A 9,215-nucleotide genomic window follows, 5' to 3' on the forward strand; every position below is an offset into this window, starting at 1 on the left:
GTGCTCTCCACTGCAATGTGTGTGAGTCGTGGGCGTGCACGTCTCTGTGAGTGCAAACACCCTGCTATGTGTGTTTGTTTGTGGAGAGCCTGGTGTGTCTGGCATATATACCTTGTGTGCATCCCACCTGCAGTGCTGTAACTGAACAGGACCCTATGAGGCCTTCCCACACATCCTTTGCTTTAACTCCCACAGAGTTACCTAGAAAAGAGTATCTCTTCCTGAGATGTTTTACAGATGTGAAACACTCCTCTCCCTCCACCAAATAAATGATGTTAACTAGCTGATGACCTTGAGCAGGTAGCCCCAGACCTCCAGAAGCCTAAGAACTGATTCTGCAAACCTGTGTGACCCCACCCATCAACCAGGCTGTGCAGGAGCTGATCGCGAACCCGAAACTCTCTTCCCTCCCCGGGTTTTTCAAAATGCTTCGGGGAAACCCTGCGGGGAGTTCGGGGGCTTTTTAGGGTATGAGTCACCCCTATCCTCGCTTGGCCCTGCAGTAAACCCTTCTGTGCTCCAAACCCTGGTTTGTTTGGCCTCACTGTGTGAGGAGACCACGAGCCTGCGGCGGTTAAGAGTGCTGCATGTGCATAAAGCCCGCGTGTCCCCCCTCCGCGTGCACGGGCACATTTCAGGTGTGCGCACCATGCCAGCGCGCCCCTGGAGCACCCCCCCACCACCTGCAAGCTTCCCGCGCCCGCGCTGTCCCACTGCTGAGGCGGAGCCTGGGCGGGTTCTGGGCGGAGCTCCGCCGGGAGGGCGGCCGCATTCCTGGGCGCGCTGGGGCTGGAATTGGTACATTCCTTTCATAACTCCCGCGTGGGGGCGGGGGCCTGAGCGGAGAGTTGGTGATTAAAGGGAGGAAGAATGAAGCTCTGCGGGGCTGGGTGCAGGCCCAGAGCTGGAGGCCAGGAGCATGTGAGCGGCGTCCCAGGAGCCCAGGGATGCAGGCGGAAGCTCAGAAATGGTGCGCTGGGCCCAGGGGGCAGCCAGGGCCAGAGGCGGCCTAGGGGCCTTTAGGCAGCCTAAGTGCATAGAGTCTTGCGCCTGCAGGTATTCCAAGAGCTAGGTTTTGCTGTCACCCTGAGAAAGAAAATATCGCCTGCCGTGTCAATAAGCAAAGGAGGTTACAGCGATCAGTGGTTCCAGCTGCGAGAGCCGGTGAGCCCCAAGGGAACCCAGGGAGGAAACAAAGAACACCTGCCATCTAGCGGCCGTCGGACTGCAGCTGTTCTGGACGGTGAGCCCTGAGGTTGGGAAGCACAGGATGCAGGCCCCAGAGAGCTGAACTGCAAATCACAGGAATGATTTCAGTGAGCCCTGACATGTGTCTTCCCACATACAGAAAAGCGCTGCATTCTTTAACTCGAGATACCTAATTTTCTTTCATCGACAGTAATCTTTTGTTCCTGCCCTTTGTTGCAAAACTCCTGTATCTCCTGGCACCCCCCCCCCCCCCCCCGCCTCCTCTGAGCTGTCTCAGAGCTATCTGAGATGCTGTGTCCTGGACATAAGCCCTCAATTTTGTTCCCTGAGGAAAACATAGCTCTCAGCCTTTTGGTTGTGCTTATTTTTTAGTTGACAACCCCATTCTGCAGAGATGAAGGCGGTTGAGCAGTTTGCTCTCTGTGCCTGGTACCATTATTGTAGCAGCAACAGCCTTTGCAAAGTGCTGGCCCTTCCCAGGTGCTTCTGCTTGCCTGATGCCCACGTCTCCCATAGCTGAGTCCCAGCCTCCTGAGGCCCCTAGGACTCTGCCCCTTCTCTGGGCCCTGTGTGTGCAGGCCCACTTGCTTTTGGTGGGGCTCCCTTCCCTAGCTGAGCCACACTTTCCCCAAGAGCAGAGCCTGAGTCCCACCTGTGTTAGGCCAATGGGCAGGGGGTCCAGTTCCTGGGACGCTCTGACCCATAGGTTAAGTCATGGCCCCACTTGAGTGGCAGTGAGAACAGGGCAGAAGCCACTGAATCTGACCTGGCTCCAGGTGGATACTGAGGCAGGGGTTGAGGGGGTTGCCTCTGGTGAGGGGACGTCCAGCATGGCTGGGACACCTGCGGCCGTGCTGAAGAAGACAACTAGTTCAGGCTCTGGTGGCCCTGGCTGGGCTGGCCGCAAGGATGCAGGCTCTGCTGTGTGTCTGAAGACAGCCCTGGGTGGGGGATGGGGGTGCTGGCAGAGCAGTGATGCAAGACGTATGTGGGGGGCACTGGGTGGGCTGTGAAATCTCCCCACGGGCAGAGGGTGAGTTGCAGAGGAAAGAGTGGCAGCTCACCCCCATGCCCCACTGCAGGTCCTGTCTGCTCAGCCATCATTCCCTTCCAACCCCTCGTCAGCCTTTCTTCTAGACCTGCGAGCTCACTGTGTGACCTTGCACAGCCACTTGACTCCTTTCTGTGTCGGTGAGCCCCAGTGGTCCTGGTGTTTTTGTCACAGAGAGTCACTCAGCAAACGTGCCGGCTCCTCTGGTCCTGCCATCATCATCTCCTTCCTCCTGTCCATTTGCTTATCACCATGAGCATCCGCACCCATCGGCTGTCCGAGGGCAGAAGCTAAGTCACTACCCTTTGTGCTCACAAAAGCCCTCCGCAGTTTAGCAGCAGTGGTTCTAGGGGTTGGTTCAGGGAACCTGACCCCCACGACCCTTAGAGGGGGTCTTTGAGGTGACAGCTGTGCTCATGACAATGCTGGGAGGGGGTTTCCTCTCTTGTCCTCTCCTGAGGGTAGTACAGCAGCATCTTCAGGATGAGCCATCAGGTGCTGTCCCAGCTCCCACAGCCAGCGAAACCCAGGCTGTGTATCCTTGTCTTCAAAGTCTCTCAGTTCTAACTGAAGTTAATTCATTGAAAAAGGGATCGTGAGACCAAAATGTTTGAGAATTTCAACTGGGTTCAAATCCAGGTTCTGTCCCCGAAGGTCTACAAAGCCTGGAGCCAATACCTGACTGTGGACCCGAAGCTCCTTTTCTTGAAGAGGGCAAACTGGCACTGTCTTTCTGGTGCCCACGTGGGCATGTAAAGCCCTGGACCCTGTGTCCTCTGGGGGCGTGGATGGTGCCCTCTGAGGCCTGGTGCCCATGGGTTCAGGGGACTCTTAGCAGCTACTCAGAGCCCGGCAAACCAGAAGCGCGAGCTCCTGCCCCAGAGCGTTCATCCCGCCTGGCACCTTCCCCAGGCGGGCACACAGCCAGCGTGCTTTCCTGCATGGCCGAGGTATGAGAAAAGTAACACATTGGTTGTTGATCTTGCTGGAAAAGGCCTGGTTTTAGAAAGCAGTGTGTTTTGAACTTGTTGGGAAGTACATTCTGTAATTCCTCACCAAAATACCAACTGACGTAAAAGCAGCTCCTTCACGGAAAAAATATTTCACTTGGAGATGGACCCCTGGACACCGATGGAGGGTAAAGTGCCTCCTTCCCCAGCCAGAGCCGACCGCCCGGAGCCCGCCTGAGTCAGCCTGCATGGCCTGGGGCCTGGCTGCCGCCCCCAGGGGCAGCCACAGGGGAAGCTATTCCAGCTGAAAAGAGAATTCAGCTTGGTGGCCAGTTACAAAATAAATATACAAAACCTGCGGCTTGCCCAAATCCCCAAAATAACTGCAACAAGATATATTGGCAAAAAGATCCCATTCACAATTCAATGAGAATTTAGAAATCCTGGGAATAAACTAAACAGGGAAGCACACATAGGACAGGAGGCTTCCAACTCTTACCTGAGAAGTAGATATTATTGAGTTGATGGAGAGGAAGACGTGTCTCTGGATAGAAAGACATAACTATTATCATTATTATTTTTTTTGGTCTTTTTAGGGCTGCACCCACAGCATATGGAGATTCCCAGGCTAGGGGTTGAATTGGAGTTACAGCAGCCAGCTTAAGCCAGAGCAACAGCAACACCAGATCCAAGCCACATCTGCGACCTACACCGAAGCTCACGGCAATGCCAGATCCTTAACCCACTGAGCAAGGCCAGGGATCGAACCTGCAACCTCATGGTTCCTAGTTGGATTCATTTCCACTGTGCCACAACGGGAACTCCAGACACAATGTTTTTTTTAATGCCCATTTTCTAGCAGAAGAATTGGAAATGGAAAGGAAGTAGGTGGGGAATGGGATGATCAGATGTGACAGCTAAAATCCTGATGTAAGAATGGAATGGAAAAACAGTAGAAAATCTACATGTCACCCTGAAGTTATATAAACATTTAACACATGAAAAGATGAACTTTTGGATCAGTGGGCAGAGCAAGGGCCCTTTTCAATAAATTGTTTGGGCAAATGGCCAATGCCTTGAAATTAAATTAGATACCTATTCGATGTTCTAGATGGATTAAAGATTCAGATGTAAAATGAAACCATGAAAACACTAGAAGCATATTTCAATGAATATTTATGTAAGGGGTGAGGTAATTTAATAAACATGAAACCGAAGATTAAAACAATAAGGAAAAGGTACATGGGTTTGACCAGAAAAAAATTCCAAAACTTCATTGTGTCAATAAATGCAAACAGATCTTCTCTTTAGAAATGGGCTAGGAGTTCCCGATGTGGTGCAGTGGAAACGAATCTGACTAGGAACCATGAGGTTGCGGGTTCAATCCCTGGCCTCGCTCAGTGAGCTAAGGATCTGGTGTTGCCGTGAGCTGTGGTGGAGGTTGCAGACGCAGCTCGGATCTGGCGTTGCTGTGGCTCTGGTGTAGACCGGCAGCTATAGCTCCGATTGGACCCCTAGCCTGGGAACCTCCATGTGCCGTGGGTGCGGCCATAAAAAGACAAAAAAAAAAAGACAAAAAAACCCCAGAAAGAAATGGGCTAGAGGGACATCAGCTGGAGCCCTTCCAACTTCGCAGCAACACAGGACGACAGACCTGCTGCCTCATCCGGGCAGGGGATATTCATCTGCAGCTGTGAGAGAAGATCGATAAAGCACGAAAGCCTCTGCCCCTCCGGAGTGACAGCTCAGATGAGAGACAAACAACGGAGGTAAACAAATGAAAGGACTGCCCACTGAAAACTCAGACTGAGACCCAAACCAGCCCATTCATGGAGGAGCTGCTGGTGGTTGGGTGGGCACCCAGCCCCGTCGTGATGCTGCTGCCTCCCCGCGGGGAGCAGCTCAGAGGGCTCTGCACCTGCCCTCTGCAGAGTGTTTTCTTCATCCATGCGTTCACTTCACCTCACTCATCCTCGAAGGGTTATGTGTTCACAGGGTGTCACACACATAATCACAGAAGAGTGTGGGACTTGAGACGGTGCTAGGAAGAAACGCTCCTGATGGCGGGTGGTCCCTGGGTGAGTCTTTTCTATTTTAATAGTTTTCTATTTATTTTAAGGTGCATTAGAAAAACACCAGCTTTCCATTTGTGAGAGGGCTATGATTTCCTTCTAAATAAGCATGCTTAAGTAGGGAGTTGATTTGAAGACCAAAGTTCAGTGCAAATACATGGCAGAGGTCATGACCTTGAGGAAGGAAGTGGCTTTGAGAGATGCTGCTGTGGGCAAGGGGCCACCGTGGAGGCCTTGCTCCACTGTGTTTCAGGACGTCCAGCCAGATGAGGGGATGCCGGATGGAGGAGGCTTGAGCAGGGACAGGTGACTAGAGGGCCCTTGCAGGGGTGCTGGCACAACCAGGGTGGCTGAGAATGAGGGCATTTTAGCAATGGCAAGACTCTTGGCCTTGGAGAGATTTGAACACAGACTCTAGACTCCCAGCGTGGGGTGCCAAATGGCTCAGAGGCCCGGTTTGCATCCTGCCTGCGGCCCCTACAGGAAGAGCCAGCTCACGCCCTGACAGCACGGACACGCAGCTCCTGCCCATCGTCATCACCCACCCAGGGCCTGGGGGTCACCCCCAGGACTCCCATGGTCCAGACCCGGGGGTTCGTCCCCCCACCCCAGGAGAACGGTGCCAACAGCCACTCTTTGCCCACCCACCTGGGGGAGAGCAAGCAGCCCTAAAGCCCTGGGACAATGTCCAGCTGGACTCTGCCGTCCCATGTGGGAATCTGGCCCTGGAGGGGCCTCGGTGCCACCTTGACCCTGAAAGTGACCCAAGTGCAGAAGGTGGCTGAGCAAGAAAAGATCAGGATGACCCTGAAGAAAGGAACCTGGTCACAGATCAGTGTTTTTAAAAGACCCAAAACCTTGTCACCCAGTCTTTCTGTTTGCAGCAGCCACCCCCCCATCCTCCTGGCCTCCCTTCCCTCCCTCTCTTCCTCCTTTTCTGTTTTTAAATAAATTCAGTTCAGTATGAGCGTTCATAGCAACATTTTGGCACTTGTGACACAATCTCCCCTGTGCAGACATCACAGAGGCAATGCTTGTGAAACAGAAGTTTCGACAGTGTGGGGATTAGACTCTTGCTCAAGGCCCATCAGAAGCTCCTCCACAGCTGGGTCCAGCCCATGCTCTGGGTGATGCTTGTCCTGCTGGCAAGGGAAGCTGGGAGGTGGTTCCCAGCTGCTGGAATGCACTCCATTGTGTGGGGACAGTCAGATCACAGGGGCAGGAGGTCCACCCCCAGGACAACAGAGCTCACAAGAGCAAGGAAGTGCCCATACCTCCTCACCAGTTAGCACTGAGCCTGGGGGCTTGTGTTTGAGTCAGTGGGGAAACGTGGCCTTTGGAAAGATCAGGGAAGATGGGAGACCAAAGAAATTCGCAAAGTTGTGGCCAAGACAGCCACTCACAGAGGAAGAGCCTATTGGTTGAAACGACTGGCTACAAACACAACATACACATTTCAGAAAGCATTTGCAAGGCAATCTCAATAAAATTCTAGAAAAGCTGGGAATCCGTGGAACGAGAAATTGATGGTAATAAGACAAGAAGCTGCAATTAAATGGGAGGTGCTGCGGGGGTGGGGGACAGAGGTATAAGGGTGTCTGACTCTTTATGCAGAAACAATTCCACACCTGCAGGAGAGGGCATTTCCTGGTGGTCCAGTGGTTAGGACTCAGCCCTTTCACCCCTTTGGCCCAGGTTCACTCCCTGGCCTGGGAACTGAGATCCCCCATAAAGCTGCTGCATGCTGCGGGCAAAAACAAACACAAAAAACCTGCAGAAGGACCTTCTGGATCGAGACTAGCACAGACACCAGCTCTTCTTTGCCCAGAGTGGCGTGTGGTTAACGCTTGGCCACATTCCCTTCTTCGTCTTCTCTCTGTCTGAATTACAGGTGTGGCACAGTCCTTAAACTGGAACAGATCTCCCTCAGGAGAAGGCGGCACCCTGCCAAGACCACCAGCACCAGGAGCCGAGGGTGGAAGCAGGTGCGCTGGGATCCTGGGGGCAAGATGGTTTCTGAACTGGGATTGCATCTAGTTTTGGAAGATCTGATGGCGCATGTACCCTGACTGTGTGACACCCCATAGCCAAACACATCGACATTCCTATTGATATTACAGCAGAAAGTCAGACCATAATGGCCCTGGCCAGTTCCCACCCCGTCTGGCCACCACGTGAGTCCAGGTCAGCTCAAGTTTTGCTGGCAAGTGGTTAGGGGCAGAACATCCATTTTCAGAGCCCTTTGGACATTGGGGGTGAGGTGCTGTGGCGTGTCCCGATGGAGCCCGGGAAGGACTGAAGCTGAGGGGTAAAGAACACGATGCTCTGTGCCGAAAACCTTTCACGTTCATTTAAGGGATCCTGCGCTAGCAAACAGAGATGTAGTTTTTACATAGATGATAATTGAAGGGTGTCTATCTTTTTCTTGTTGAATTTAAGAGCACTTTATATAGTATAGATCTCTTTCTTTCTTTCTTTCTGGCCACTCATGTGGAACTTCCTGGGCCAGGGATTAAATCCGAGCTGCAATGGTGACCTATGCCACAGCTGCTGCAACACTGGATCCTTTAGCCCACTGCTCTGACTGGGGATCAAACCCATGCTTCCACAGTGACCCGAGCTGCTGCAATTGGATTTTTAACCCACTGAGCCACAGTAGGAACTCCTCCAGCTCTTAAAATACTTAGATGTTGAAATTATTGAACTTTTTTTTTTTTCATTTTCCTTTATTTTAAGGTCTTTGGCTCCAATGGGAAGTTTAGTTTTTATGTGTACAAATCCAACCAACATCTTTCAGCTGATAGGGACTTTCCTACACCAGGTTTATGCCAGAAGTTTTCTATGTTTTCTTCCAATTCCTTTAAGGTTTTATTTTTCACATCTTCATATTTAATTCTCCTGGAAGAACTCCAACTTTTAGGATTTGGGGTGTGGAGCCCAACATACTAAATTTCCCACTGTGCTGATCAGCATATGCCACTTTCATCACCTACAAAAAGCCTGTCTATGCACGAGGCTGTTCTCCCACAGTCCTGTCTGTCTGTCTTGTCCTGCACCTGCAGGACCGTGTGCGTCCGTAAGAGATTTTTACATCTGATAAGACAAGTGATTGCCATTATTCCTTTTCGTTTCAAAAATGTCTATGCTATTCTCAAACATTGTGTTCCTTCTGATGAAATTTAGAATCAACTTCTTAAATTCCAAATAATTTCCATTAGAATTTTGAATGTGGTTGAAACTGTAGATTGATTTAAAGGAAATCTCCTTCTTTAGAATGTCGTCTCTTTTTCCAGGAATCAAGAAAATCATTGCTGCGTTAGGAATTTTGTATGTCCTTATTGATTTTTATTGTTGCTGTTTTCCTCCTATTTATTTTTGCAGTATTAGCTTTACTGAGATTCAGTTCATGTACCATTCAGTTCACCTGCATAAAGTGGGTAACTCAGTGGTTTTCGGTATCTTCATCAAGATGTGCAGCTGTTACCACAGTCAATTATGGAACATTTTCATCTCCTCAAGAAGAAGCCCATACATCTTAGCCATTACCTGTCCCCCGACCTACTATTTACCCCTATTCCTAGACAACTACTCTCCTTTCTGTTTCTCTGTTTACCTATTCTGGACATTCTGCATAAATGGAATCGGATAATACATGTTCTTTTGTGATCAGCTTCCTTCACTTTACCTAATGTTTTCAAGGCTCTGTCAAGTCCTAACACATCAGTATGTCATTTCTTTTCAAGGGCAAACTATTCCATTGTGTGGGTAATCCACATATTGTTTATCCACCATCATCTGGGGGGCATTTATGGTGTTTTCACCTTTTGGCTGAGGGTATATTCTAGAATATTCATGACAAGTTTTTATGTGGCTATATTTCCGTTTTTATGTGGACTTGCTGGGTCAAATGGTGACTCCATATTTAATTTTTTT

The 9,215-nt window shown here is 50.7% G+C and overlaps 1 long non-coding RNA gene across 1 annotated transcript; it reads left to right on the top strand.

Annotated features, from left to right (window-relative positions):
- The first annotated feature begins 729 nt into the window (after positions 1-729).
- Positions 730-7,685, top strand: LOC125135028 (uncharacterized). The gene is made up of 3 exons (XR_007136886.1): positions 730-1,243; positions 5,206-5,288; positions 7,174-7,685. It is a non-coding gene; the product is annotated as an uncharacterized LOC125135028 (long non-coding RNA).
- The last annotated feature ends 1,530 nt before the right edge of the window (positions 7,686-9,215 follow it).

The sequence above is a fragment of the Phacochoerus africanus genome, chromosome 9 (assembly GCF_016906955.1).
Source record: "Phacochoerus africanus isolate WHEZ1 chromosome 9, ROS_Pafr_v1, whole genome shotgun sequence".
Classification (NCBI taxonomy): domain Eukaryota; kingdom Metazoa; phylum Chordata; class Mammalia; order Artiodactyla; family Suidae; genus Phacochoerus; species Phacochoerus africanus.